Here is a 27,774-nt window from a genome sequence, read left to right as displayed (position 1 = left end):
CCTTTCAGGTTCTCTGTTTTAGTCTCTGCCTACTTTTCAGCTCATCTGTTTTTATTTTATGTTCTACAGCACTATTCCTGCATGTATTACAATGAATTTCTGTTTATTTATTCTGCTTGCTACATGTTGTATTTTCCATTCATGTGAACTTTGAAATTCTCATCTTTTATACACTTCAGTGTTTCCTGTTCATTATTTCTAGTTTTTCTTTCTGCAACTCAAAATGGGCTGTGTAAGATCTCTCATTCTATCTTCAATATCTCTATATATTTTGTTCATGTTATTATTCTGAAAAAGTTTTTTTAAGTTTTATTTATTTATTTGAGAGGTTGAGTTATGGAAAGAGAGAAGGAAAGACAGAGAGAAAGGTCTTCCATCCACTGGTTCAATCCCCAAGTGGCCACAACTTCCAGAGCTGGGCTGATCTGAGGCCAGGAGCTTCTTTCAGGTCTCCCATGTGGGTGCAGGGGCCCAAGCACTTGGACTATCTTCCACTGCTTTCATGGGCCATAGTGGAGAGCTGGATTGGAAGAGGAGCAGCTGGAACACATACTGGCATCCATATAGGATGCCAGCAGTGCAGGTGGAGGCTTAGCCTACTATGCCATAATGCCAGCCTCCTGAAAAAGGTTTTAAAATGCGTCTTCCATTTTCTTTCTTCCAAGGTCTCTCTTTGTCTGTGTCTAATCCACTATGTAAGTAACATATCTTATATATTTTGTATTTCAACAATTATAATCTTAGCTTTAGGAAGTTATATTTGATTATTACATTTACATGGTAATTATTTATTTATTTGAAAGAGTTACACAGAGAGAGGAGAGATAGAGAGAGAGAGAGGTCTTCCATCTGATGGTTCACTCCCCAATTGGCTGCAATGGCTGGAGCTGTGCTGATCTGAAGCCAGGAGCCAGGAGCCTCCTCCGGGTCTCCCACACAGGTGCAGGGGCCCAAGGACTTGGGGCATCCTCTACTGCCTTCCCAGGCCATAGCAGACAGCTGGAAAAGAAGTAGAGCAGCTGGGACTCAAATGTGCCCATATGGGATGCCTGCACCTCAGGCCAGGGTGTTAACCTGCTACACCACAGCACAGGCCCCTATGTCATAATTATTAACATGCTTTGCTCTTCTTACACACCCTTTTTTTGAGCCCAAAATATGTAATTTTTTAATATTCTGAATCAGATAATTCCAAATTCCAAAGTCTTGGGAGACTAAATTTATATTTTGTTGTGCCCACTGTCTCTCACTTATGTCATCCTTCCTCAATGTATTTGTTTAAAAGCTTGAAGTATCACAATATCAGATTTCAAGACATAATACAGGGCAGTTATAATCAAAACTGCCTGGTACTGGCACCAAAACAGACATACGGACAAACAGAACAGGATAAAAACCCCATAAATCAACCCACACATCTAAAACCAAACTTATCTTTGACAATGGAGCTATAATCAATCCTTGAAGAAAGGACAGTCTCTTTAACAAATGTTGTGGGAAAAATTGGATCTATGTATGCAGAAGTATAAAACAAGAACCCTACCTTACTATATCTTATACAAAAATTAATTCAAGGATCTGAACTAGGACTTGATACCACCAAATTACCAGAGAGGAACATTGGAGAAGCTCTGTATCACATTGGCATAGGCAAAGAATTCTTAGAAAAGACCTCAGAAACACAGGCAATCAAAGGCTAAAATAGACAAAAGAGATTACAGCAAGCTGAGAAACTTGTGCCCTGCAAAAGAAACACTCAACAAAGAGACAACCGACAGAATGGGAGAAAATATTTGCAAACTATGCAACTGATAAAGAATTAATATCCAGAATCTCTGAGGAGCTCAAGAAACTGAACAAAAAACAATGTGGTTAAAAAATGCGCAAAGGACTTGGGAAGGCATTTTTCAAGAGAAAATTCAAATGGCCAACGGACACATGAAAAAATGCTCAGGATCACTAGCCATCAGGAAAATGCAAGTCAAAACCACAATGAGGTTTCACCTCACCCCAGTTATAATGGCTCTCATACAGAAATCAACCAACAATAAATGTTGGTGGGGAACGTTTGTGGGAATGTAAACTGTTGCAGCCATTGTGGAAAACAGTGTGGAGATACTTCAGAAAGCTGAAAATAGATCTACTAAGATGACCCAGCCATCTTACTCCTGGGAATTTACCCAAGGGGAATGCAATCAGCAGATGAAAGAGTTATATGTACTCCTATGTTTACTGCAGCTCAATTTGCAATAGCTAAGGTATGGAATCCACCCTGATGTCCAACAACTGATGACTGGATAAAGAAATTTTGGTATATATAGACTATAGAATAGTATTCAGCTATAAAATGAATAAAACCCTGTCTTTTACAACAAAATTGATGCAACTGGAAACCATTATACTTAGTGAAATAAGTCAGTCCCAAAAAGACAAATACCATATATTTTCCTTGATCTGTTGTAACTAATTGAGCACCTAAAATGTAATGTATAGGAGTGAAATTGACATTTTGAGCTTTGGTGATTGTTTACAGCCCTAAAAAGTAGTTTTTTTCCTTCCTTCTTGCTATTTGTTGAACTCTTTACTTAGTGTGGGTTTAATCTTATGCTTATAAAGTAAACTGTGGCATAGCAGGTAAAGCCACTGCCTGCAGTGCTGCCATCCCATATGGGTACCGGTTTGAGTCCTGGCTACTCCACTTCCAATCCAGCTCTCTGCTGTGGCCTGGGAAAGTAGAAGAAGATGGCCCAAGACCTTGGGCCCCTGCACCCAAGTGGGAAACCCAGAGGAAGCTCCATGCTCCTGGCTTTGGATCAGCACAGCTCTGACCATTGTGGCCATCTGGGGAGTGAACCAGCAGATGGAAGATCTCTCTCTCTGCCTCCCCTTCTTTCTGTGTGTACTCTGACTTTCAAATAAAATAAATAAATCTTTTAAAAAAGAATAGTAGGTCATTGTAAAAATTAAGTGTGGGATTAGGAGAGGGATGAAGAGGAAGGGTGGGAGTGTGGATGGGAGGGAGGGTAGAGTGGGAAGTATCCCTATGTTCCTAAATCTGTATACATGAAATACATGAAATCTGTATAAATTAAATAAAATTTTAAGAGGAGGGAAAAAAGCATTTGTTTATCTTTGATTGTGAGTTCATTTTTGTTTGAAAACTTGATTTGTAAGAAGATACGTATTTGCCTTTTTCAGTTGCCAGGGGTCTAAAGTACCTGTGACAATTTAGTCCTTCCCCATTTTTTTCCTGCCCTGTTGTGAGAGTGTCAGGACTTCTGGGTAAGTTTTACATGTGTTTACTGCTAAAATTTTCTTTCTTTTTTGAGCATTGCCCTTCAGCTGGAGATCCCAGTAATGATGGAAAAGTTTATATTTGTGTATTTTTTGCTTGTGTGGAGTGGAGAACTTTGTGGAGAATTTAGTACTCTACATAGGACATGAGCTTGCATTTTCTTTCCCAGGGAAGGCCACTAAATAGACATGGATGCTATCCTAAAACACTTACAAACACATCCTCCTGTCTTTCTAGGTTTTGTGTGAGGGGTTTGTCTTAAATTGCTCAAAATTGCCCATCAGTTCCCTTTCTCAGACTTCGTATCTTCTAATGTAGCCTCTACAAAACACTTGGCTGGCCTCATCATGCCATTTTCCTGAAAAACATTATGACAAGTCCTTAGCATGCTCTGCAGGTCTCCATCACTTTTCCTCTTGCTTCCCAGGTGTCCCAATGCACTCCTTGCTCCAGTATCACCAACTTCATGGCCTTGTCAGTGTGTTTTCTGTCCTCTTCCAGGACAAAATAATTTCTCACTAGCTGTTAAGTTATTGTATTGTTTTGCTCAGAAGTCTGTTCATTTTTTTCCTAAGTAATGAATCTGCTGCAGAGGCCAATTATTTTTAACCTACAATATTTAGTGAGAGCCAAATATTACAGAAGTGGGAATGAAAGAAGAAATCCCCAAAGTCAATTTTAATATACTGTATAACCAATCTACTGCTGAAAATAAGTTAATTGCAGAAAGAACTATCCAAGGATGAAATCATAATCAGGTTATAATCTTTGAAATCTGAGCTTCTTCAATAATAAAAAAAAAAAAGGTTTCATGGGATGACACTTCCTCCAGCAGTAACACATCTACACTGTCAGCCAGGCTAAGGTGTGAGTTATGCTTGGTGCGAGGAGGTTGTTTGCAATGCCTAATTCTTTAGCCTGACTGCATATCTGTCTAGTGACATAAAAACTGCATGAAGGCTGAGTTCCCCATGTTGAAGGTAATCAGTATATTAAATTGGAAACCATGTTGAGTTAATTGGACAAAACCAAGAAAGATTATTTATTAAGAAAAATCTATCAGCTGAAGTTTTCGTTACCACATCAATAAGACAATCCACTGATTGACTATTTCCCTGTTGTTAGCATTGTGCTGCAGCCTTAATGAATAGACAATTTGGGGATGCATTGAGACCCTGTAGTGGATTAGAACATCAGTACACCTCAGCAGTCTTGGGCCAATGATCTCGGATAACCCTACTTGTGTTCTAAGTTTCTCACATGGTTGATGTGATGATTAAACAAGTGAAAATATGGCAAACATCTACCATTGTACTTATTCTTAAAGACCTTCCACACTCAAGAGTATAATATAAAATTAACTGCCATTTTATGACTTTTATATACAGAGAAATCATTTTTCATAACCTGTAGAAACAACTTGAATAAAAGCAAATAAAAATGTGGTCATAAAATTACCTTTAGTGAATCAAGAACTCCAATGTTCACTAATTGCAAACATTTTATATGAAGTTCTCTTAAAGGAGGTTTCTTGTGTGAATAATTTATTTTTCTTTCTTATATTGAAACCTTTAATGTCTATCTATACCTTCAAAATATTGGACTATTTTCATTCAATTAATTTAAATTATGTAATGTGAAAATGAATGATGGCCAGGAGTCAGGGACGGTGTAATTCTGGTGAGGATTTATATTTTACACATTGTTTATTTAGTTAGAATTTTTTTGGGTAATAAAAATAGTGTTATATAGAAGTTTGTGGTATTTAACCTCACACATACTGCCATGAATGACTCTTGCAAACCCTATACACTGCGCAACAGTGACAAGCCCTGCAGAAGGCAACTTTACAGGAAAGCTTGACTATTCCAGATTCACTGGGAATGAGTTGTTGTGTAGGTTCCAGATAGCTGTTTTAAAATAGCAAAATAATGAATATTTTAATGACTTGTATTGGAATGTTTTTTCAACTTCAATAAGTTTTTAGTTAAAACTTTTTAATCGATATTTGGAAGACAGGGAAAGAGTTATAGCAACAAAGAAACAGAGAGAGACCTTCCAATCACTGACTCACTCCCCAAATGCCTGCAGCAATTGTGGATGGACCAGGCAAAAGCCAGGAGCTGGGAACTCAGTCTGAGTCTCCCATATGAGTGCCAGTAACCCAGCTACTTGAGGCATCATTGCCTGCTGCCTCCCAATGCACACCTCAGCAAGACTCTGGAATCAGGAGTGGAGCTAGGACTTGAACCAAGGCATGCTAATATGAGATATGGGCTTCCCAAATGACATCTTAGCTGCTATGCCAAATGCATGTCCCAGATTTATTATTATTATTATATTAATTTATTTATTTGAAAGGCAGATCCCAAAGAGAGAAGGAGGGACAAAGGCCACAATAGTTGGTCTGGGACAGGTCAAAGCGAGGAGTCAGGAGCTTCTTCCAGGTCTCCTACATGGGTGCAGAGGCCCAAGGACCTGGCTTTCCTAGGAGCATTAGCAGGGAACTAGATCTGAAGTGGAGCAGCTGGGACTCAAACCAGTACCCATATGGGATGCTGCCACAGGAGGCAGCCCAACCCCCTACACCAGTGCTAGCCCTCCAGATTTTTAATTGATTCAGTAATTGCATATATTTATAGGGTACAATGTGAGATTTTAATACATGTCTACAATACAATGTGAACGATAAGGTCAGGGTAAATGATTAAACACTTATTATTTCTTTGTGTTGGGAACATTCAGAATCCTTTCTACAAGCTATTTTGAAATTTACAGTTGTTAGGGCAGGAATTGTGGTGCAGCAGGTAAAGCCACCGCCTGCAATGTTGGTATCAAGTATGGGCACCAGTTTGAGTCCTCGTTGCTCCATTTCCAATCCAGCTCCCTGCCTGGGAAAAGCAGCAGAAGATGGCCCATGTGCTTTGCCCTGCCACCCATGTGGGAGACCTAGAAGAACCTCCTGGCTCCTGCTTTGACCTGGCCCAGGCCTGGCTGCTGCAGCCATCTGGGGAGTGAACCAGCAGATGGAAAATCTCTCTCTGTCTCTCCTTGTCTCTCTGTAACCTTGACTTTCAAATAAATAAATATTTAAAAAAATAAATATACAATTGCCAATCATAGTTATCCTACTGTATCCTGTAGAATATTTGAATGATCCCATCTATGATTGGAACATTATCTAATTGCATCATATATCTAGATTTTTTCTTAAATGGATCATATATGGAACTTTTCTGAATGACTCATGATGTATGCCTCTATGGCCTAGATACTTAGGAATCAGAGAACTGGATCTCAGTATTTAAATACACATAAATACAGCTTCTTTGGAACACAGCCATGTCTGTGCATGTATATGTGGTCAGGCAGTTAAATATCATTTATTTATTTTAAAGGTAGAGGGACAGAGAGCAAACACACAGAGCGAGAGCTCCCATGACCTGGTTCATTCTCTAAATGTCCACAATTGCTAGGACTGGGCCAAGAGGCAGGTATTCAATCCAGGTGTCTCACATGGGTGGCAGGAACCCAACTGCTTGAACTATCAGTACTGTCTCCCAGAGTCTTAACTGGGAGGAAGTTGGAGTCAGGAATCAAACCTCAGTACTCTGATGTGGAGTATGGGCATCTTAACAGGGGCCTTACTCCTAGGATAAAGGCCCTCCACCGGCAGCAAGTATGGCCAGAGAGCCAGGCAGAGGGAGAGCAGTGCCCGAGGCTCCTTTCATTTCTTAAGACCTTTTTGTCACTAAAGTATTTGTCAGTTAGATTGTCCTCTTCTGGGCTCTTGCTTTGAAAACCACTTTCTCCCTGCAGAGGTGCAGATCCCTGAGGCTGTGCACTCATCTAGTAAGGCCTTTCAGGTTCAGGACTCAGCAGCCACAGTGAGGCCTGGGCAGCAAGGGAGGAACTGAGTCGGTGGAGGGGACGGGACCTTTGACTTTCTTGCCGGTTTCTGAGGGCCAGGTGGGTGCCAGTCCTGTACAGATTACCCAGTTCAGTGAAATGCTTCTGATGATCTTCAGTTTCATGTGTATGGATTCAAGTATGTGGATATGATCTGTCTATACTAGATGTTGTCAATTTCTCTGAAGTGGTCATGAGTATTTTCCCCAATCAATACAACTAATTGGGATATCTGACTCATTTCTCTGCTTGGGAAATAACTACATAATAAAATCTGATTGGTTTTTTAAAAAAAAAAGAAAGAAAAGCATGTTTCAAGCTGATCCCACATGTAATAATTATAAACACAAAATATTGTTTTAAAAGGATAATATTTGTATGATTATGTCAACAATTTTCACAATGCAGATCAAGGTTTTAACCTTCCCCCAGTCAACCAAGAGCATTCATTTACCTCAAGTTATTCAGAATTTGTTGAAATAGGAGAAAGAGAAGGAAAGGGCTGATCCCTAGGTTTTGCCTACCAATATGGGATGTTTTTTGTTTGTTTGTTTAAATTCATTCAAACACAATGGTCTGGAAACTTTTAAGAATTTTCTAAATTTCTTAAGTAAATCATTTCTGATGCCCCTGGAATGTGAGGTCTTCTCTCCCAGAGTGGGGCAAGCTGTTTCTTTCCCTAGCCCTTATTCCCAAGGGAAGATCAGGGACAAACAGTTCTGATAAACGAACTTTGAACCAGCTGAATGAATAACTCCAACAAAGAAGTTTTAAACAAGAAGAGTCTGAGTCTCTTAATTAACCACTTAAATTCTAAGCACTCTTTCTACTCATCTCTCCTACACAGGCATGCCTAGATACGTAGGGACAAAAATCAGTTAAGAAAATATAGTCCTTTTCTTAGAATATATGAAGAGTAGTGTGCTGTTTTTTTACTTCTCTTCTATATTCAATCATCTGTTTTCTCTTAAGCAGTGACTTCAAAATGTTTTGATCATACCCCTGAATAAAAATATATTTTACAGCATTATCAAGAATATTTCTAGTTATGCATGTGCTTGAAATAAGATGTCACAAAATGGGCAGGGTATTTGGCTGAGTGATTAAGATGTGCTCATCCCAAGTATCTAGGTTTCAGTCCCAAGTCTGCTTCTGGCTCCAGCTTCCTGCCACAGCATCAAATGATGGCTCAAGTAATTGAGTTTCTGTCAACCATGTGGGAAACCTCTACTAAGTTCCTGGTGGCTTTAGACCTGGCCCAGCTGCTTTGGGCATTTGGAGAGTGAACCTGTGGATGGGAGATATCCCTCTCCTTCTGTCTGTCTGCCTGTGTGTGTGTGTAAACAAATAAATACATAAACATCCTTTACAAGTCAGAGATAAAATTTATCTTTACTCTGTATGATGTACTCTGTATTTTCTGTGCTTTAAAAAAAGTCACTCACATACAACTAAATTTATTTCATGACCCAGGTGATATTCTGTGACTGATAACTTGAAATATACTTCCCTAAAGGCCTAATGAGGTGAATAAAACCTTTGTCCCTTCATGGTATAGCTCCAGATGCTGTGCTTTCACATCGTTCTGTTTTGATAGCTCTACTGACCCCACAGTTGCAGGAAGCAATCAGTTATTAAGGCTATCACCATAACATTTACTGTAGAAATCAAGATGCTTTCAGTTATATTTTATCAAAACCCAATCCAAACCTAAAGTGATAAGTATGATCTCATGTAACAGGAGAACCATGATAATGTTAACTTCAAGCATAGCTGTATACAGGGACTAAGATATTTTTATTTCTTCTCTCACCTCTCTAAGTTGTCTTATTTTCATTGAGATCTACTCTACTAGGTAGGGATCATGTCTTGTCCCAAACAAGAATCTCCACAGTTCACAATGTAAAAAGATGAAAAGTGCTGCTCCCCCTCACTGTCCAGATGAAATCTCATGGAAGCATTCTGATTGGCCATGCTTTAGTACTCCTACACAGGCATGCCTAGCTACGTATGTACTCCCCCTTGAACCCATCACAAAGTCCAGATATATAAAGGAACTCTGATTGCTTCATTATGATCTCATGTTCAGCCCTTGACCTAGAGTGCAACAGCAGATTGACAGTACCTCCAGGCCCACATGGAAGGGGGAAAGTGAGGTAGCTATTAAAATAAGGGAGGGGGCATTTTGCTCAGACAAGTAGAAAAATCAAGGAAGATAGGTAGACAAATTAACAGTGGTACTTATAGAAAGATAGGTCTTGTGTGGAAGTATAAATAACTCTCTTATCAATCAAGTCAATTTAGCAGCAGACTTTGTGACATTCTGTGCCCTTTTAGGAAGACAAGGGGAGGAAAATGGCAGATAAACTAAAGAAATAGTGAATCCTGGTTTTTGATATGCTAAATTGGAATAACATTGCAGGTAGCTTCAACAGTGCTTGCTCCTTCAAGGCAGAATCAAGCAAAGAAGCTGAGAAAGATGCTAAGGACAACTTTTCTTTTTGTCTTTGGTTACAAAAAGTATATTAAAGAAATATAATCCCCAACGCACAGCTCTTATAGGATGAAGGGCATGTGAGTATCAGGCATTAAGTGCTATTATAGCCATTTACAAAGATAACACTAATGACCATTTCCTGTAGGAGTGAATAACATTGAGTCCATTTCCCATGCTGCATAGTTGATTGTGTCTCTTACATACAAGCTCTTCAGCTGATGCCTTCAAATAACTCACAGCAGGTGTTCTTAAACCAAGGTCAAGTATGGATTCTGTATTTCTGAGACAGTGGAAACTTAGTTAACCCACAGGGATAGAAATCAAGATCTTTGCCTCATTGGTCCCTTACAGTACCTGCAGAGCTAACTCAATGCAGACCATTTGAGAAGGAAAAAAAATTTAAATAAAAGATACCTTTGACAGCAATTATATAGCAGCTTTTGAAAGAACTCCATATGATTTACAAACTTTAAAGACAGTTTTTCAAAACATTCTCTTATGGCTGGTAAAGGTGAGAGGGTAGTAAGAAGATAGAAATAAGACAAGAGCCCTCTGCTTTCTTCCTCTTCTAAAAGCCTTTCCTTCATCAAAGGAACACATGGCTGCTGAGCAGCAGCTTACCATTTTTCCAGGGTCAGTTCACTTGTCCTGCTGCTCTAAACTCTGCTGAAAGCCAGCTCCTTGGGGGAGCCCCAGCTGTTGGGGCTGGCCCCTCTTCAGTCTGCACACACTCAGAAGGAAATGTCCCTTGCTGAGAAGGTGGTGGTGTTGGGGGGAGAATCCATCTACTGTCAGGAAGTATCAATTAAATGTGGATGCCAATTAATTTAATTTATATTTCTGCATGAAAAATGTCATTCCATTATACATGCACTGGAAGGATGCCAGGAGCCCAGGTTAATAAATTACATCTCTACTGACATCATATGGAATCATAAACTAATCATATACTTATTAAATGCCCACCTGTGCTTGGGGCTATACCTTGCAGAAATCCAGTTGAAATAAGATCTGTCCAGTAGGGCCTGTGCCTACCCTGTGATCATCTGACACACACACCCTTGTGCTCCTCTTCTCCTAGCTTTAGGCCTGTCTCCTGGAAGCAACTCTAAAAACAAATAATCAATATTCAATTACCAGTGGTTCTGAATGGCTTCACTGGATAAATCAGGGAATGAACACTGAGGAAGTATACATAATCTCCACTTAATCAGGGAATTGGTCTGTTCCAGTTAACAGGTTCCCTGCCATAATTGATATGGATTCACATCAGCTGGTGGAGGGATGAAGGTTACGAAGCTCCCACTATGTGCCAGACTTGCTGCGTGTTTGATTTTGAAGCCTTATGGCAGTCTGTCAAGGTGGGGATTATTCTCTCACCCTACTCCACCCCTGTTTTATTTTTATTTATTTACTTATTTTAAAAGATTTGTGCATTTGAAAGGCAACGTGTCAGAGACAGAGACATATACACAGAGAGAGAGAGGGAGGGAGAGACAGAGAGAACTTCTATCCACTGGTTCTAGTATACACTAATGAAAAGGAGGTTAGATATATGGAGTATCAAGTAATTTGGAGGTTTGATATTTTCCACTAGTAAATATCATCTAACTGAATTCAGGTAAAATGCCCTTTGAGTAAGTCGAATAGACAGGAGCTTTGAATGGGGGAATTAATTATTGCTGTTCTCTCAAGGAAAAGAATCCCACTGTGGCAGGAAGAATATAATTAATGGGAGGTAAGCACCAACAAATCACTCCCTAAAATATTAATGCTATCAAAGAACAGCTGGGTAATGAGAAAAACTTGACCCTTGGGGACTGCAGAGGCTGCTGCTGTAGAACTTTATGTACTTGTGATGTAATGAAATTCCTCTCCATGTTAACAGCAATAATACTAAGAAGTGTGGTTCTGGGAAAGTTATTAGCAGTAAATATCTCTTTGTAGCTTTAGCATTTATAATTATTCCATCTTACTTTTGCTGTGATTCCAAATTACCTTTCCCCTTCAGTGCTTAGAATATATTTACAACATTAATAACACTCCTAAAAACAAAATAGGGTAAAAAAAAAACTCATTAAGCCTGGTAAGAACATTTTTTTTTTTTTGGTAAATAAAGACCCAGTACCTAAAAAAAAAAAATTCTGCAAAAACATTTTTCTATGTGTTTAAATTCTTTAAAACAATATAAACTGTCCCAAGAGTTGTTGGTTGATTAAAAAAAAAGGCCCTAACTTAATTTTGTTTTATTGAATAGGTTTTTATTGTCCCAAGAAACATCTATTTCTAAGAGAATATGGTTAAATATTTACAGTCCTACTGAACATGTTAAATGTGTTGGACATTTAGTTTTACAGGGCTATAAACCAAAGATAATCCCATTATTTAAAAATTAGAAGTCAGAAGCAATTCTTTAGTTGGAGTACACTTTAGCTTAGATTTCATAAAAGGAGCCATTTTATTCGAAGTTTGTTTTTTTGTTTGTTTTTTGTTTTTGTTTTTGTTTTTGTATTTTTGACAGGCAGAGTGGACAGTGAGAGAGAGAGACAGAGAGAAAGGTCTTCCTTTTGCCGTTGGTTCACCCTCCAATGGCTGCCATGGCCGGCGTAGCACGCTGAACCAATGGCAGGAGCCAGGTACTTATCCTGGTCTCCCATGGGGTGCAGGGCCCAAGTACTTGGACCATCCTCCACTGCACTCCTGGCCATAGCAGAGAGCTGGCCTGGAAGAGGGGCAACTGGGACAGAATCCAGCGCCCCGACCGGGACTAGAACCCGGTGTGCTGGCGCCGCAAGATGGAGGATTAGCCTAGCGAGCCGGGGCGCCGGCCTTTTTTTTTTTTTTTTTTTTTAAAGAATCTCTAGAACAGACTGGACCATCTCGAAGCTGCAGGTGCGACAGGCGCTCGCTATTGCACGCTGGCATCGCTAGTGCGCAGCCCATTTGGTTTCACTCACTTTGCCAGCATCTGCATCAGGGACAAGGGTACTCAGCGTGTTTGACAAATAGAGCCACGCCGAACACATTCACACATCCCCATAAACGATGAGAGGTAGCTCATGGTGCAGCAAAAATAAATTCTTTAATTTGGCCCAGGTTTCACATAACACCAGTTCATAAGGCAGTTACGCCTCTAAAGGATCAGTGCCCCTGCAAATAGCACATGGAGGATACATCATTTAAAGAAATGTGTTTCTTTGCCCGAACAGAAGTTCAGATCTGCTCAATTGTCATTCATTTTGTTCTATGTCCTTTAGGGGCGCAAACCGCGAAATCAGGCCCAGTTCGGGTGCGCGAGCCTTGGCTGGCGGAGGGGGCGAGAGGCGCGCAGCATAGGGTGGGCGAGGGGGCGACGGGGTGTGAACGTGGGAATACCGTCCCTTTCTTCCGGGAACCATGGTGACACAGGTGGAAAGCTCAGTGATAATGTTGCCGACCCGTAAATATCCTGTTGTGAGTCCCAAACCCCGAGAATCGGTGTCCTAGGAACGAGGAGACAGAAGATCTGACAAACTTCAGTCACCGCGTGGACACACGTGGAACCCCGCACCCTCGACCTCAGTGCGCACGCTTGTCTGGGCTGGGTGAGGGCTGGGGTGTGTGCCGGTGAGGTCCCAGTCCCGCAGGTTTAGCGTCCGGTCCTGGGGGAGCGCGATGGGCGGGGGTGACAGGGGTAGGCCGCGGACCTCGCGTGAACCAGAGAGCGCAGAGGCCCCGCAGCGCTCGCCGCGCCCGCCATGATTAGCTCCATTCGCGACACCCGGGAGGGCGGACTCTCTCTTCACCCTCCTGGTCTCCTCCTTCTTCTTCTCCCTCTTCCTTTTTAAGGGACGCCTCGCTGGCAGAGCTGTCAGCAGCTGGGAGGCCATTTGCACTTGGCGGCGGCCAGTCTGACTCCAGCTCCTGTAACAGGCAAGGGCGGGGGCTGGGCAGCCGCACGCGGGGAACAAATTCTGCCTCCTTCGGGCTCCTCTTGGGACCAGGCTACAGGCACAAGTCGGGACGCAGTGTGGTCCTGGACTTGGCAGCCCTCGCCCTATGAGATGGCTCCCGTGAGGAGTGGGGAGGGAGGTGGCCGGGGGGATCCGCGCGCCCCTCATGCCCCTCGCGCCCCTCGCATGGTGAGCCTGGCAAAGGGCGGCAGCAGCAGCCTCAGCGGCAGCCTCTGCCAGCACCTCCCATGGTCCCTCGCCAACTCGCACCCGCGCACCATGCAGACCCCCTGCCTGCGGAGCCCTCAGCGCAGCCCCTGTTGCCTCTCCAGCCACCGCTAGCCTCAGAGGGAGCGGTCAGCCGCCCGTGCCATACCCTGAGGGAGGCGGAACTGCGGTGCCAGGAGGCAGTCCCAGCTCAGCCCTTCGCTCTCCAGCTGCCTGCGTCCCCTTCCCCGCCGCCCAGGCATCCAGCAGCGATGGGGGCGCTGCTGGCTCTCTGCCTCCTGGACTGGCTGCCCTGGGGCCCTGCGGGTGCCCAGCAGTCTGAGGAGTACTGCCTCGGCTGGTTGGCCGTGCAGGGCAACTACCACGAGGGCTTCCAATGCCCGGACTTCGACACGTTGGACGCCACCATTTGCTTAGGCTCCTGAGCGCTCCGCTGCTGCTGAGCCGCGGCCAACGCCAGGCTGGAGCAGGGCGGCTGCACGAAAGACCGTGGCGAGCTGGAGCACCCTGGCATCACCGCGCATAAATGCCAAGCCCTGGGGAGAAGCCCCCCGCAGGCACGCCGAGAGCGTCCGAGTGCTCACGGGGGAATGCGCAGGCCTCCCAGGGTCTGTGCGCAGAGTGCACGCAGCAGCCAGGTGGGGAGAATCAAGGGAGGAGTGGGTTTTCGAGCCAGGAGGCCTTGTTCCTTTGCAGCCCTCGCGAGTCCCCGCGAGGAACAGCGAGGACCAGGAGTTTACACCTGATGGTCCGGGAGAGGACGCTGGAGGTCCGGGGGGGAAGGGCGGTCGGGGTAGCACTAGAGTACGGGTGGCTTTTGGGGCGGCGAGGGGCCACCGTGGTACCAAGGGCGTGGCAGCGCAACTGTGGCCCCGCTGCGCTAAGCAGCTTCAACCTCTTTCTTCTTCTTCTTCTTCTTCTTCTTCTTCTTCTTCTTCTTCTTCTTCTTCTTCTTCTTCTTCTTCTTTTCTTTTCTTTTCTTTTCTTTTCTTTTCTTTTCTTTTCTTTTCTTTTCTTTTCTTTTCTTTTCTCTCCTCCCTTCCTTCCTCCATCTCTCTCTTTCTCCCACCATCCCTGTAGCGTTTTTAAGCCACTGCTCCACTCTTCCGACTTCCTTTCATTTCTCTGCATCGAATGAGTCTCCCCAGCCCACCCGCTATTGTCACGCCTTTCAGCAACACCCAGGACTTGGAGGTTGAGATTTAGAAACTGGGGTCCCAGGGGCCTCCCCGCCCCCTATTCTCGCGTCGAGAAACACGGGTTTCAGAGGGAAATAAATCACGACCCCAGCACAGGAAATTTACACCTTGAAAAAAAAAAGTTTCCACCTCAACCGGACTGTCAGGGAAACCCCTCAGCGCTCCAGGCCACGGTTTTATGGTCAGGAAACCTGAGAGGCAGGCTGAGCCCAGAGCGGGGTGGTGGGAGGGGGGCGAGGAGGGAGGGCGAGGGAGGGTCGCCGGGGCCACAGCCCGAAGCCTGGGAGGGTCCCCGGAAAGGCTGGCGGCGGCCTCGCTGAGGAGGCCCTCCTCCCGAATTGCTGCCTCCGAGGAAAGCGGAGCCAGCCCTCTGAGGGTCCACCAGGCTCTCAAGGGAATGAATTGTGGGAGTCCGGGAGTCCAATCTGGAGGATTTGGAGAGTGGTTTCTGGAGAAATATGCGGCTCGCCAGGCGTCAATGGGGAGCGCGTTCCTTCCCGCAGAGGGGAGCTGCCGGGTTTGCAGCCAGGACTCCCTCCGGGGCCTCCCCTCTCTCCTCTCTCTGAGGTCTAAGAGACAGCAGGGAAAAGGAGTGGTTTCCCTCTCCTTGAGGCTGGGATCAGGCGCCCTGAGGTTCTGTCGCTTGCCAAGGGTGTAACCTTGGGCAAGTTGATTCGCTGGCCCTGGCCTGCTTGTTGATTAAATGAGTGTGTGAGTGCTTGGCGGGGTGCGCCATGAGGGCCGCCATTCACCTCCCTTGCCTTGCTCCACAGTGCCGTTAACCGCGGGAGAGTGGGTGGCCGGCAAGGGCTTAGACCTGGCAGCCCCCTTAGGTTGTAGGCTACCTGTCAGCCGTTGGCTGTGTTTTTGGAAAAGTCAAAAAATCCCATGGGTAAGACAGCTTACCACGTCCTTTCAACAGGCTCTCCATGGCACTTGAATCAGATCATCAAAGAGCCAGGTGCACAGTAGGACTTTAGTCAATGCAGGTTTTCTCTTCTCCCTGAGCTGGAGGCTGCATCCCATCGTGGCTCTATCAGAAGGGGAGAGACATGGAGAACTGAACCGGGTTGGGGTGGGGGATGCCAATGGGGTGGGAAATGTCTGTCTAGTAGAGAAAGAGAAATGCTCTCAGAGCTGTTGGAGCCTGGGCTGCGGACACCAACAGTGGTAATACTGAGCCTCCTCCTCCCTCCCCTCAGTTGCCCAGGCAGAGCCTAGGCTTGGGAGACGATGATGCAAACACTTGTGTGTCTGTTTTTGCCTTGTAGAGCCCCTCTACATCCCCTTCCTCATCGTCGGCTCCATCTTCATTGCATTCATTATCCTGGGCTCTTTAGTAGCTATTTATTGTTGCACCTGTTTGAGACCCAAGGAGCACTCACAGCAGCCAATCCGCTTCTCACTCCACAGCTATCAGAGACCCTGCCCATGATCTTGACCTCCAGGAGCCTCAGGACACTTTACAGATGGTCCAGCACAGCCACCAGCTCCAGCTCCACAGGTGGCTCCATCCTTAGATTCTCCTTTGCCAGGATGGAGCCAAGCTGCCTGGTGCCCTCACCTCCCCCGCCTTACACCACAGGCCACCCAATCCACCTGACACAGCCATCTGGTTTCCTGGTGTCACCTCAATATTTCACTTACCGCCTTCAACAGGAGCCCCCACGGCCTGGGAAGAACTGTCCAGACTTCATCTCCAGTTGACAGGTCATGGCCATGAATCCAGCATGTAGTAAAGTGGCAGACAGGTGGAGTGATGCTTCCAATGTCAAGTGCTTTGCTGAGGGAATTTCTCATGTAATTGACCAACTTCTTGGCAAAAAGAGGTAAGAAAACACAGCACTTTCTAGTCTTGAGGTTCCTGACTACAATCACAGAATGTCTGGCTTAGCAGATGTTATGACTATTGCATTTCAGCCCATGCTACTTCTATTCAAAATATGCAACAGTTTGACTTTGAAGTCACAAATTGACTGAAAATGTTTTACTCGACAATTTAGTTGCATAGTGCTTAGAAAAGGGCGACACGATCCTTTTTCACATCAGTTGTTTATGGAGTTATAATACAAATATACATAAATGAGTAAAGAAAAATACCTAATTGTGATTATCAAAGGATCAGTTAAAAATTAACTATGAAGTAAACTTGAGAAATCAGTGAATAACCTATTTATATCTTTTGGAGTAACCTAATAATATTAGCATGTTGGGAATATTAACTTTTTAAATTAATAAGTAAATTTTGTTTAAAATATTATTTTCTTTCAATAATTCAAAGTTTCAATAACCACAGGAGGAGTTTCAAGTTTTATGTACTCATATATTCGTTCATTGCAACACAGTTTCTATATAGTCATTTCGCCAACCCACCTGAGGGAATATTTATTGCAGACTTTTTGGTCAGCAACATTTAGTGTTTAAATGAAAGTTGAACAGTTGGGTCTTAAAACATTTATTTATAAAATGAGTTATGTATAAATGTAAAAGTTGATAATTTAATGTATTTACTACACTGACAGTACTAATTATTTAGTACTCACAGTGTAATTTCTATGTTAATGATAATTGTGGAGTTCAAAGTCCAGCTATTGGTGTAATCATCTAATATTACATATCTCAAGGGCCACTGAATTTCATGCCTGATGATTATGTATGTATTTGGGCAAATATCCTGCTGGGTTAGAATAAATAAAATATGTTTTTATGAACTCTATTTGAATTTCAGATCAAAGCACTTCATTTTATCTCCTGAGAGATATTGTTTGTTATTCAATAAAAAGAAATGTCTTTACCTCTTATCTTGAGATTAAGTTTTTCTCCAGCAGGGCTTAGGAGAGCAGCAGAGGAATTGACATTTTCAAGCAGTCTCAGTCTGAGGGCTGTATGCAGCCCTTGGACAAGTCCTTTGGCCTGTAGAGTTTTAGCAAAGTGACACTGCTTGTAAGAATCTAGATTTCTGGCTTCTTGTGACATGCAGAAGGGGCAGCATGATGGGTCATTCACTGCCATGGGGTGAAGCCAACCCTCTTCAGTCAGGGCACCACCTGCCACTGGCTGTCTTCCTGCATGGTCTTCCCCTACCTGGCCCACCTGGCCCCTGCAGTGTGGTCTGGGAGTGCAGGTTTAAATGAATTCATACTATCACATGTCTTCCTCAGTGGTTCTTTCTGAGCACAACTGGGCAAGGATTGAAGTTGGATCTCAGAGAGTGGCTTTATTTTCCACATGAGGGAACAAGTTCAAAGATTTGCTCAGTCTAATGGCTCTGACTTCCAGTCTCTTGCTTTCTTCCACATCCACATGGGGTCTGGTTCCCAGGTATCTCAAATTACTCTGGATAATTCAGGAAGGAAATGGTGGGTGTGAGAGGGTGGTCACACTCCTACACCATCAGACTGATTTTATCTGTTTGCTGTGTACTGCTTGTTTTTTCAGTTTTAAGTTCACCTTTATTGAGCTCTTATAATGGGCTGAGCACTCTTCTAATTATTTACATATACTAACTTATCCCCCAAACAACCTCAGCAGGGTGGGATTATAATTCCTATTGTACTCTACCCTTAGCATGGATTTTAAGATTTTGAGTTTTTCTGGCTCTGTCTCTGAAAAGAGGAGTAGCTTTTGAGTATTGTCTTTCTCACCCCTTCTTCTCTTTTAAAAAAAAAGATTTGTTTGAAAGGCAGAGTTACAGAGGGAGGGAGGGAGAGAGAGAGTGAGCAAGTGGGAGTGAGCTTCCATCTGCTGGTTCACTCCCCAAATGGCTGCAATGGCTAGGGATGGGCCACACTGAAGCCAGAAGCCAGAAACTTCTTCTGGGTCTCCCACATGGGTGCAGGGGCCCAACCACTTGGGCCATTTTCTGCTGCTTTTCCCAGGCTATAAGTAGGGAGCTGGATTTGAAGCAGAGCAGCCAGGACTTGAACTGTCACCAACATGGGATTCTGGCATCTCAGCCGGTGGTTTAACCTGCTATTCCACAAGGCCAACGCCTTGGCTATTTTCTTAACTGCCTTTTTCAAAAAAATTTATTTGCATGCATTTCACAAACACAACATTGGGAACATAGCAATTTTTCCCACTGTACTTGCCCTCCCACCCACTCTCCCACCCCTCCTCCACCTCCTCCCTCTTACATTCCCCATCCTGTTTTTTTTTTTTTTTAGCAAGATTCATTTTCATTGAACTTTATACACAGAGGATTAACTCTACTTTAGGTAATGGCTTAACTGCATTTTACCTATTTTCTCATCTGTAAAGTGGAGCTATGAAGAGTACCTTATTGCTTAGGGTTGTCCTGAGAAGTGAGAGTCATCATCTCAAGTAATTAACATTCCAGTGGCTAGGGAACTGTGCAACAATCAGCGCTAAATAGCAGGGAGCAGATGAAATATTCTAGAATAAAAACGAAAGGTCCAGTACTGCAGAAGACAGATGTCAGTGTCAGTCAGGAACAGGGAACAGAGAAAATGGCCAACAGTTTGATGTTCCTGGTAACCTCAATTCCCCAACTTGAGGCAGAAAGGGCTCAGGGGTCAGACAGATGGGGCGACCCTAGGCCGAGGCCATGTCCTGCAGAGTGCAGGAGATCTAAGGAGGAGGCCTAGGTGCCACACCTGCGACCAAGCCTGTAAGCGGCCACTGCCCCCCTTGGCCCTCCTGCAAGCCTCTCATGCCTCCTACCTGGGTCTCAAGGGGGCTGTGGTGAACATACGGAGAAGAGCACGCAGAGCTAGAGGAGTCTGCACACCCTGTGCTCCTCCAGAAACTGGGCCTGGCCGCCCGGGATGCTGATGAGGTGGCCCGGAAGGCTGATGATCTTGTGTGCCCAGAGTGGAGATCCTTGTCCACCACGCAGGCCATACACCCTCGGCCCTTGCGAGATGAGGCGCTGAAGCAGCCGCTGGTGCTGCGGGGCCATCCCCAAGGATGAGAAAGCAGCCTGGCAGAGGGCGAGGGGTGCTGGCCTGCTTGAGTAGAGGGGCAGCAGGCACATGGCACGGTAACGTTCCCTACGGCTCTCCCTGCTCCCTGGCCCTGGGCTAGACATTGCGGCCACCACCTCTCTTACTCGACCACCGCCGCTGCCACCATGGGCAATGACAGCAGCGGGCCTGGCAGGCCGAGCCCCAGCAAATGGGACCAGCAGTACTGAGCCCTGCGGGAAGATGGAGAACCTGCTGTGCTGAGGCCGGTGCTGCAGCTCCTTCTGCTGCAAGGAGCACCAGCGTCAGGACCAGAAGAAACACAAGCTCCTGTGCTAGGGCAACGAGGGCACCTCTGGCCACGCAGCAGGCCTGCACCAGCACCCAGGCCGCTGCCCAGGGCCAGTGGGGTCGGTGCCTGGGAGGCCAGAAAAGGAGCGGCGCTTCGGGACAGTGCCACTGCTGCCGCCGCCAAAGTTTCAGGCTGGCCGGCCGCCGGAGATGCGACCATGGCAAAGGCCAAGTCCGTGGCCAACCCTGCAGTAGCTGCGTCCCCACCTCCTGCGAACCCTGCCCACCAGGGCCCTGCATCGGTTAAGGCGGAGCCTGGGAAGGAGGCGCCACTGACCAGCTGGTCGCTGTATCTGGAGAAGGGGAACCTGTGCCCACCAAGCAACACACCTAGGGAAGGCTGGGCCACAGAGTTGGCCTGCGGCCCAAAGGGCAGAGAAGCCGATGTGGTCGCTGAAGCTGGTGCTCAAGTACATCCTGCCTTGCATGAACAAGCGTGGTATCTGTGTAGTGGATGACTTCCTGGGCAAGGAGACTGGACAGCAGATCCGCGACAAGGTGCACCCTGCACTACACCTGCAGGTTCACGGATGGCCAGCTGGTTAGCCAGAACAGCGACTCGTCCAAGGACATCCCAAGCGATAAGATCACCTGGATCAAGGGCAAAGAGCCCTGCTGTGAAACCATTGGGCTGCTGATGAGCAGCATGAAAGACGTGATCCACCACTGTAACGAGAAGCTGGACAACTACAAAATCAATGGCCGGATGAAAGCCATGGTTGTTTGTTATCCAGGCAGTGGAACAGGTTATGTGCAGTATGTTGATAATCCAAATGGAGATGGGAGATGTCTGACATGTATATATTATCTTAATAAGGACTAGGGTGCCAAGTGGAGGTATACTTTGAATTTTTTCCAGAATGCAAGCCCAGTTTGCTGACATTGAACCCAAATTTGATAGACTACTGTTTTACTGGTCTGACTGGCACAACCCTCATGAAGTATAACCAGCATATGCTACAATAACTGTTTGGTATTTTGATGCAGTTGAGAAAGCACGAGCTAAAATAAAATATCTAACAGGTGAAAAAGGAGTGAAGATTGAACTCAATAAACCTGATTCAATCAGTAAAGGTGTCTTATAAAGCCTCTCATCCAGCAATACCCTCAGTTCACTACAATAATTGCTGACACTGTTAACTTATGAATGCAAATAAATGGGATAAAGAAAAATAGACAACCAGTTGGCATTTTAATGAGGAAAAGATACAACTGTTTTGTGGTGCATCAAACAAGAAGATTTAATTGCTGTGACTTTGTACTGCATAATGTACCCCAAATCTGTGATTGCTTATGAGAGGAAGGTAAGCTATCAGTTGAAAGGGTTTTTACATCTGTACATGAAGTAAGTGCCCTGTGTAGAATTTTTTCTTTCTTATATTTTGTCCAATCTGTCATCTAGCTGAGTTCATCTCTCCCTTTTTTATATCAAGTTTGAATTTGGGGTAATTTTTGTATGATTAGGTACAACTTATCAAAACTATATTGAGAAAAAATTACAGTATTATTTCTCAAAATTATTATTCTCAATCTATTTTTATAACCCTCTTCATACTATTAAATTTTGCCCTAAAACACCTTAAAAATGATTGTTGCTAGTGACTGATGATTAATTAATTTTCTTTTCATTTAAAATAAGAAAAGGAGCACTTTACCAGTGGTTTCAGATGTTTTGTAGTTAAATCTTGCTCTATTTTGGATTCTTAAAGATTGCTGCCATCATGTTTTTGACATTGTTAATAATAAAACCTAACAGTAAAACAGTCACCATTTATTACCAGTAACTTTAGTTCATGTTTTATAAGGAAAAATACACTGTATGAAGGATTTATCTTTTCAAACTTGTTTTTTTTTTAACAAAACTAAAATGACTGCCTCTAAATAAACTTGAGATTATCCTCAGCATCAAGTTCCTAAGATAAAAGGCTTTCTTCTGCTTTCAGGTGTTTCCTAAAGAGTTAGATGATGATTTCCCATTTCCAATGTTTTCTCAAATTGATTGTACTTTTAAATTTATTGTTTTCTTCCTATTACTATGATCCATCTGATTTGCAGATCAGAACCTTGTTTCTTTTGAAGAATATCAGGGGGAGATTATATTTGCACTGAGAAGGAAATGTGTTTATGCAGACTTGTTGTTCAGTGAGTCTTCAGACAGCTCTTGAGGCATTCCTCAAATGTGATGCCAGCCTTCTTGTCAGTACTGATAGATGTATGCTTAGTTTATAAAAACAAAAAAGTGCAAAACCAGACAATTTTATTTTGGGGGGGGGGTTTCTTTTTTACATTTTAGAAAAAGAAGAAACACCACATAATCACGCAAGGCCTCTAAGACTTCTGTTATTTAAAGAATGAGTTGAGATAGACTTCCTGGATTTCATTCTCTTAGGCCCTTTAGCAAAGAGCCCTTACTAATTTAAGTTTTCTATCCTCCTTCCTCTATCTTCTTTGCCGAAATCTGAGTATACAGAAATATTCCTATATATTTCAATTTACAACAGTTTTAGAATCTGTATATAAAAAGATATATAAATGTTCTTGAAAAAAAATTTAATGGTTCCTAGAGAAAATTCTGGCATGACAGACCCCTATTTAGAAAATTACTTAAAAGAAAAACAAAAAGCCAACCATTTAAATGTTCTTTAAATGATTGGAAGGTCATACAGCAAATAAAAGAAAAATACTTACTGAAGAAGATCTTCTAAGAATCAGTAACAGCATGGAGATCCAGTGGTATTTCAATCCAGAACTTCTCTCTCTCTCCTGTCAGTGAAATGGGAACTCTATTTCAGATATGTGGAGTCAAGAGCATGAGGCTTCCTCTCCCAGCAGTTGGTTGGTGAGTATTCTGAGTGTGACAAGACATGCTCATTTTTTCTCCTTTCCCAGGTACCTGCTGCTGGTCATATGTTATAGTTGAGTGCAACTGAGAGGTAGGTTTCTGACCTCATTTGTTGATGGGGGCTCTACATTGTGCATAAGAACACTTAGATACCATCATCAACTGCATGTAATGTTTACAACAGGCAGATTTCTCAAAATAGTAGATTTCTGGTTGCTGTGGATTGGAGGGATGAGCATGAGCATATAGTTAAGAAAGAGTAGGCCAGCGCCATGGCTCAACAGGCTAATCCTCCCCCTTGCGGCACCGGGTTCTAGTCCCAGTCGGGGAGCCAGATTCTGTCCCAGTTGCCCCTCTTCCAGGCCAGCTCTCTGCTGTGGCCCAGGAATGTAGTGGAGGATGGCCCAAGTGCTTGGGCCCTGCACCCCATGGGAGACCAGGATAAGTACCTGGCTCCTGCCATCGGATCAGCGCGCCAGCCACGGTGGCCATTGGAGGGTGAACCAATGGCAAAGGAAGACCTTTCTCTCTGTCTCTCTCTCTCACTGTCCACTCTGTCTGTAAAAAAAAAAAAAAGAGTTACAAGGCACTAAATTTGGGGGAGTTTTTTACTTTAACAAAATTGGCAACTTCTTTATACAAAAGGCATAATTTCCATCTTTTAAAAATGTTTTTAAAATTATATTTAAGTTACACAATTTCATGTATCTTCAGCATAGTGATACTTCCCACTCTTCCCTCCCTCCCAACCATGCTGAAACACTTCTTCCTCCTCCCTCTCATATTCCCACCCTTAATTTTTTTTGACAGGCAGCATTAGACAGTGAGAGAGAAAGAGACAGAGAGAAAGGTCTTCCTTCTGTTGGTTCACTCCCCGAATGGCCACTATGGCTAGCGCGCTATGCCGATCTGAAGCTAGAAGCCAGGTGCTTCCTCCTGGTCTCCATGTGGGTGCAGGGTCCAAGCACTTGGGCCATCCTCCACTGCCATTCCGGGCCACAGCAGAGAACTGGACTGGAAGAGGAGCAACTGGGACAGAATCCAGTGCCCCAATTAGGACTAGAACTTGGGGTGCCAGTGTTGCAGGCAGAGGATTAGCCTAGTGAGCCACGGCGCCGGCCTCCACTCTTAATTTTTACAAAGATGTATTTTCAGCTTACATACTGATTGTATAGCTAACCCTACACTAAGTAAGAGTTCAACAAACAGTATGAAGAAAAAAAAAAAAAACCACTGCTCCTCAACAAGAACTGCAATCATCAAGTTTCAAAATGCCTATTTCACTCCAATACATTACATTTTGGGCACTTTATTAGTTATCCCAGGTTGGGAAAAACATATGATATTTATGTCTTGGGGATGCACTTATTTCACTAAATATAATGGTGTCCAGATGTATCCATTTTGTAGCAAAGGACAGGCTTTCTTTTTTTTTATAACTGAGTAGTGATCCATAGTGTATATATACCATAATTTCTTTATCATGTCATCAGTTGATGGACATCTGGGTCAACGCCATATCTTAGCTATTGTGAATTCAGCTGCAATCAACATGGGGGTACAGATAACTTTCATATGCTGATTTCATTTCGTTTGGGTAAATTCCTAGAGTGGAATTACTCTTCATCCATTGCGATACCCATATGGTTTGTTTTTTTTCAATTTGTTAATGTGATGTATCACATCACATTTATTCATTTGAGAATGTTGAAACATCCCTATATATAAGAGATAAACTCCAGTTGGTCTGGGTGAATGATCTTTCTGATGTGTTGCTCAATTAGCTAATATTTTTGAGGATATTTGCATCTATATTCAGCAGGGATATTCATCTATAGATCTCTTTCTCTGTTGTTTCTTATTCTGGTTTAGGAATGAAGATGATGCTGGTGTCATACGAGTTTAAGAGGTTTTCCTCTTTTTCAATTGTTTTGAATAGCTTGAGAAGAATTGGAATTAGTTCTCTTAAAATGTCTTGTAGAATTGAGTAGTAAAACCATCCAGCCCTGGGCTTTTCTTTATTGGGATGGTTTAATTAGTGATTCAGTTTCTGTCTTGGTTATTGGTCTGTTAGATTTTCTGTCTTCATACTCAATTTAATTAGATTGTATGTGTGCAGAAATGTATGCATTTCTTCAGGACTTTCAAATTTATTGGCATATAGCTCTTTGTAATTTGTCCCAGTGATTCTTTTTATTTCTATATTATCTATTTTTATATTTCCTTTTTCATCTCTGATTTTATTGAATTGGATCATTTCCTTCTTTTATTGGTTAGTTGGCCCAGTGGTGTATCAATTTTGTGTATTTTTTCGAAAAAATCAGCTCCTTATTTCACTGATCTTTTTTTATTTATTTTACTGGTAGAGTTATAGAAAGTAAGAAAGAGGGAGACAGAAAGAAAGATCTTCCTTCTGTTGGTTCACCCCCCAAATGGCCACTATGGCTGGAACTGCACTGATCTGAAGCCAGGAGCCAGGAGCTTCCTCTCAGTCTCCCATTTGGGGGCAGGCGTCCAAGCACTTGGGCCATCCTCCACTGCCTTCCCAGGCCACAGCAGAGAGCTGGACTGGATGAGGAGCAACAGGGACTAGAACCTGGCGCCCATATGGGATGCCGGTGCCACAGGCAGAGGATTAACCAACTGACCCATGGTGCTGGCCCTCACTGATCTTTTGTATTTTTGTTTCAATTTTGTGTATTTCTTCTCTAATTTTAATTATTTCTTTTCTTCTACTAACTTGGGGTTTGGTTCATTGTTTTTCTAGGTCCTTGCGATGCATTGACAGCTCACTTATTTGGTGTCTTTCAATTTCTTTCCACCAGATCTTATCCTATGCCTCATCCACTTTTTTTATTTTATTTTATTTTATTTTTTATTTTTTGACAGAGTGGACAGTGAGAGAGAGAGAGAGACAGAGAGAAAGGTCTTCCTTTGCCATTGGCGCTGATCTGATGGCAGGAGCCAGGTACTTATCCTGGTCCCCCATGGGGTGCAGGGCCCAAGCAATTGGGCCATCCTGCACTGCACTCCCTGGCCACAGCAGAGAGCTGGCCTGGAAGGGGGGCAACCGGGACAGAATCCGGCGCCCCGACTGGGACTAGAACCCGGTGTGCCGGCGCCGCAAGGCGGAGGATTAGCCTAGTGAGCCACGGCGCCAGCCCTTCAATTTCTTATGTAGGTTCCAATTGCTATAAACGTCCTTCTCTACACTTCCTTTATTGTACCCCATAAGTTTTGATATGATGTATTGTACTCTTTGATTCTTTCCAGAAATATTTTGATTTGTTCTATGACCTACTATTCATTCAGAAGCATGTTGTTCAGTCTCCATTTGTCTGCATATGTCCTAGAGATTCTTAAATTGTTGATTGCCAGGTTCATTCCATTGTGGCCAGAGAAGAAGCATGGTAGGATTGAAATTGTTTTGAATTTTCTGAGACTTGCATTATGGCATAGCATATGGTCTATCCTAAAGTTCCATGGACTGGTGAGAAGAATGTGTGTTCTGCTACTGTGAGATGGAAAGTTCTGTAGATATCTTTTAGGTCCATTTGGTCTACAATATTGATTAACTTTGTTGTATCCTTGCTGATTTTTTGTCTGGTGATCTGTCCATTGCTGAAAGTGGAGTATTGAAGTCCCCCATTACTATTGGATTGGAGTCTATATCTCTCTTTAGGTCCCTAACATTTCTTTTAAATATCCAGATGCCCTGTAACTGGGTACATATACACTTATTATAATGATATCCTCCTGTTGAATTGTTCCCTTAATTATTACATAGTGCCCTTCTTTTTCTCTTTTAACAGTTTTTGTGTTAAAATATGCTTTGCTGATATTAGGAGGGCTATATCAGCTCTTTTTTAGTTTCCATTAGCATGGAATAACTTTGTCCATCCTTTCTGTTTCAGTCCACATGTATCTTTGTTGGTGTTTCTTGTAGGCAGCAAATACATGGGTCTTGTTTTTCAATCAATTCGGCCAGTCTGTATCTTTTAATTGGAGAGTTGAAGCCATTTGCATTCAAGGTGCCTATTGATAAAGAACAACTTAGCCCTGCCATTTTTCTCCCTTTTTTAAAAGATTTATTTATTCTCTTGAAAGTCAGAGTTACACAGAGAGAGGAGAGGCAGAGAGAGAGAGAGAGAGAGAGAGAGAGAGAGAGAGAGGTGTTTCATCTGGTTCACTCCCCAATTCATCGCAATGGGCCGAGCTGTGCTGATCCAAAGCCAGGAGCCAAGAGCTTCTTCTGGGTCTCCCACTTGGGTGCAGGGGCCCAAGGACTTGGGCCATCTTCTACTGCTATCCCAGGCCACAGCAGAGAGCTGAATCAGAAGAGGAGTAGCCGGGACTCGAACCGGCACCCATATGGGATGCTGGCACTTCAGGCCAGGGTGTTAGCCTGCTATGCCACAGCACGAGCCCCAGCCCTGCCATTTTTCCATGAATATTCCTTTTTTTTTTTTTTTTTTTACTTTTGACAGGCAGAGTGGACAGTGAGAGAGAGAGACAGAGAGAAAGGTCTTCTTTTTACCATTGGTTCACTCTCCAATGGCCACCATGGCTGGCACACTGCGGCCAGCGCACCACACT

At 43.6% G+C, this 27,774-nt stretch overlaps 2 pseudogenes; both read left to right on the top strand.

Moving 5' to 3' along the window:
• Window positions 1-14,112: 14,112 nt before the first annotated feature.
• LOC100345656 (protein shisa-3 homolog) lies at window positions 14,113-16,767 on the top strand (annotated as a pseudogene).
• Window positions 16,768-20,152: 3,385 nt separating this feature from the next.
• Window positions 20,153-21,159, top strand: LOC100351636 (egl nine homolog 1 pseudogene; annotated as a pseudogene).
• The last annotated feature ends 6,615 nt before the right edge of the window (window positions 21,160-27,774 follow it).

The sequence above is a fragment of the Oryctolagus cuniculus genome, chromosome 19 (genome assembly GCF_964237555.1).
Source record: "Oryctolagus cuniculus chromosome 19, mOryCun1.1, whole genome shotgun sequence".
In the NCBI taxonomy this organism is placed as follows: domain Eukaryota; kingdom Metazoa; phylum Chordata; class Mammalia; order Lagomorpha; family Leporidae; genus Oryctolagus; species Oryctolagus cuniculus.
Note: the sequence above shows the minus strand (reverse complement) of the source record. Positions and strands in the feature narration are given on the sequence as shown.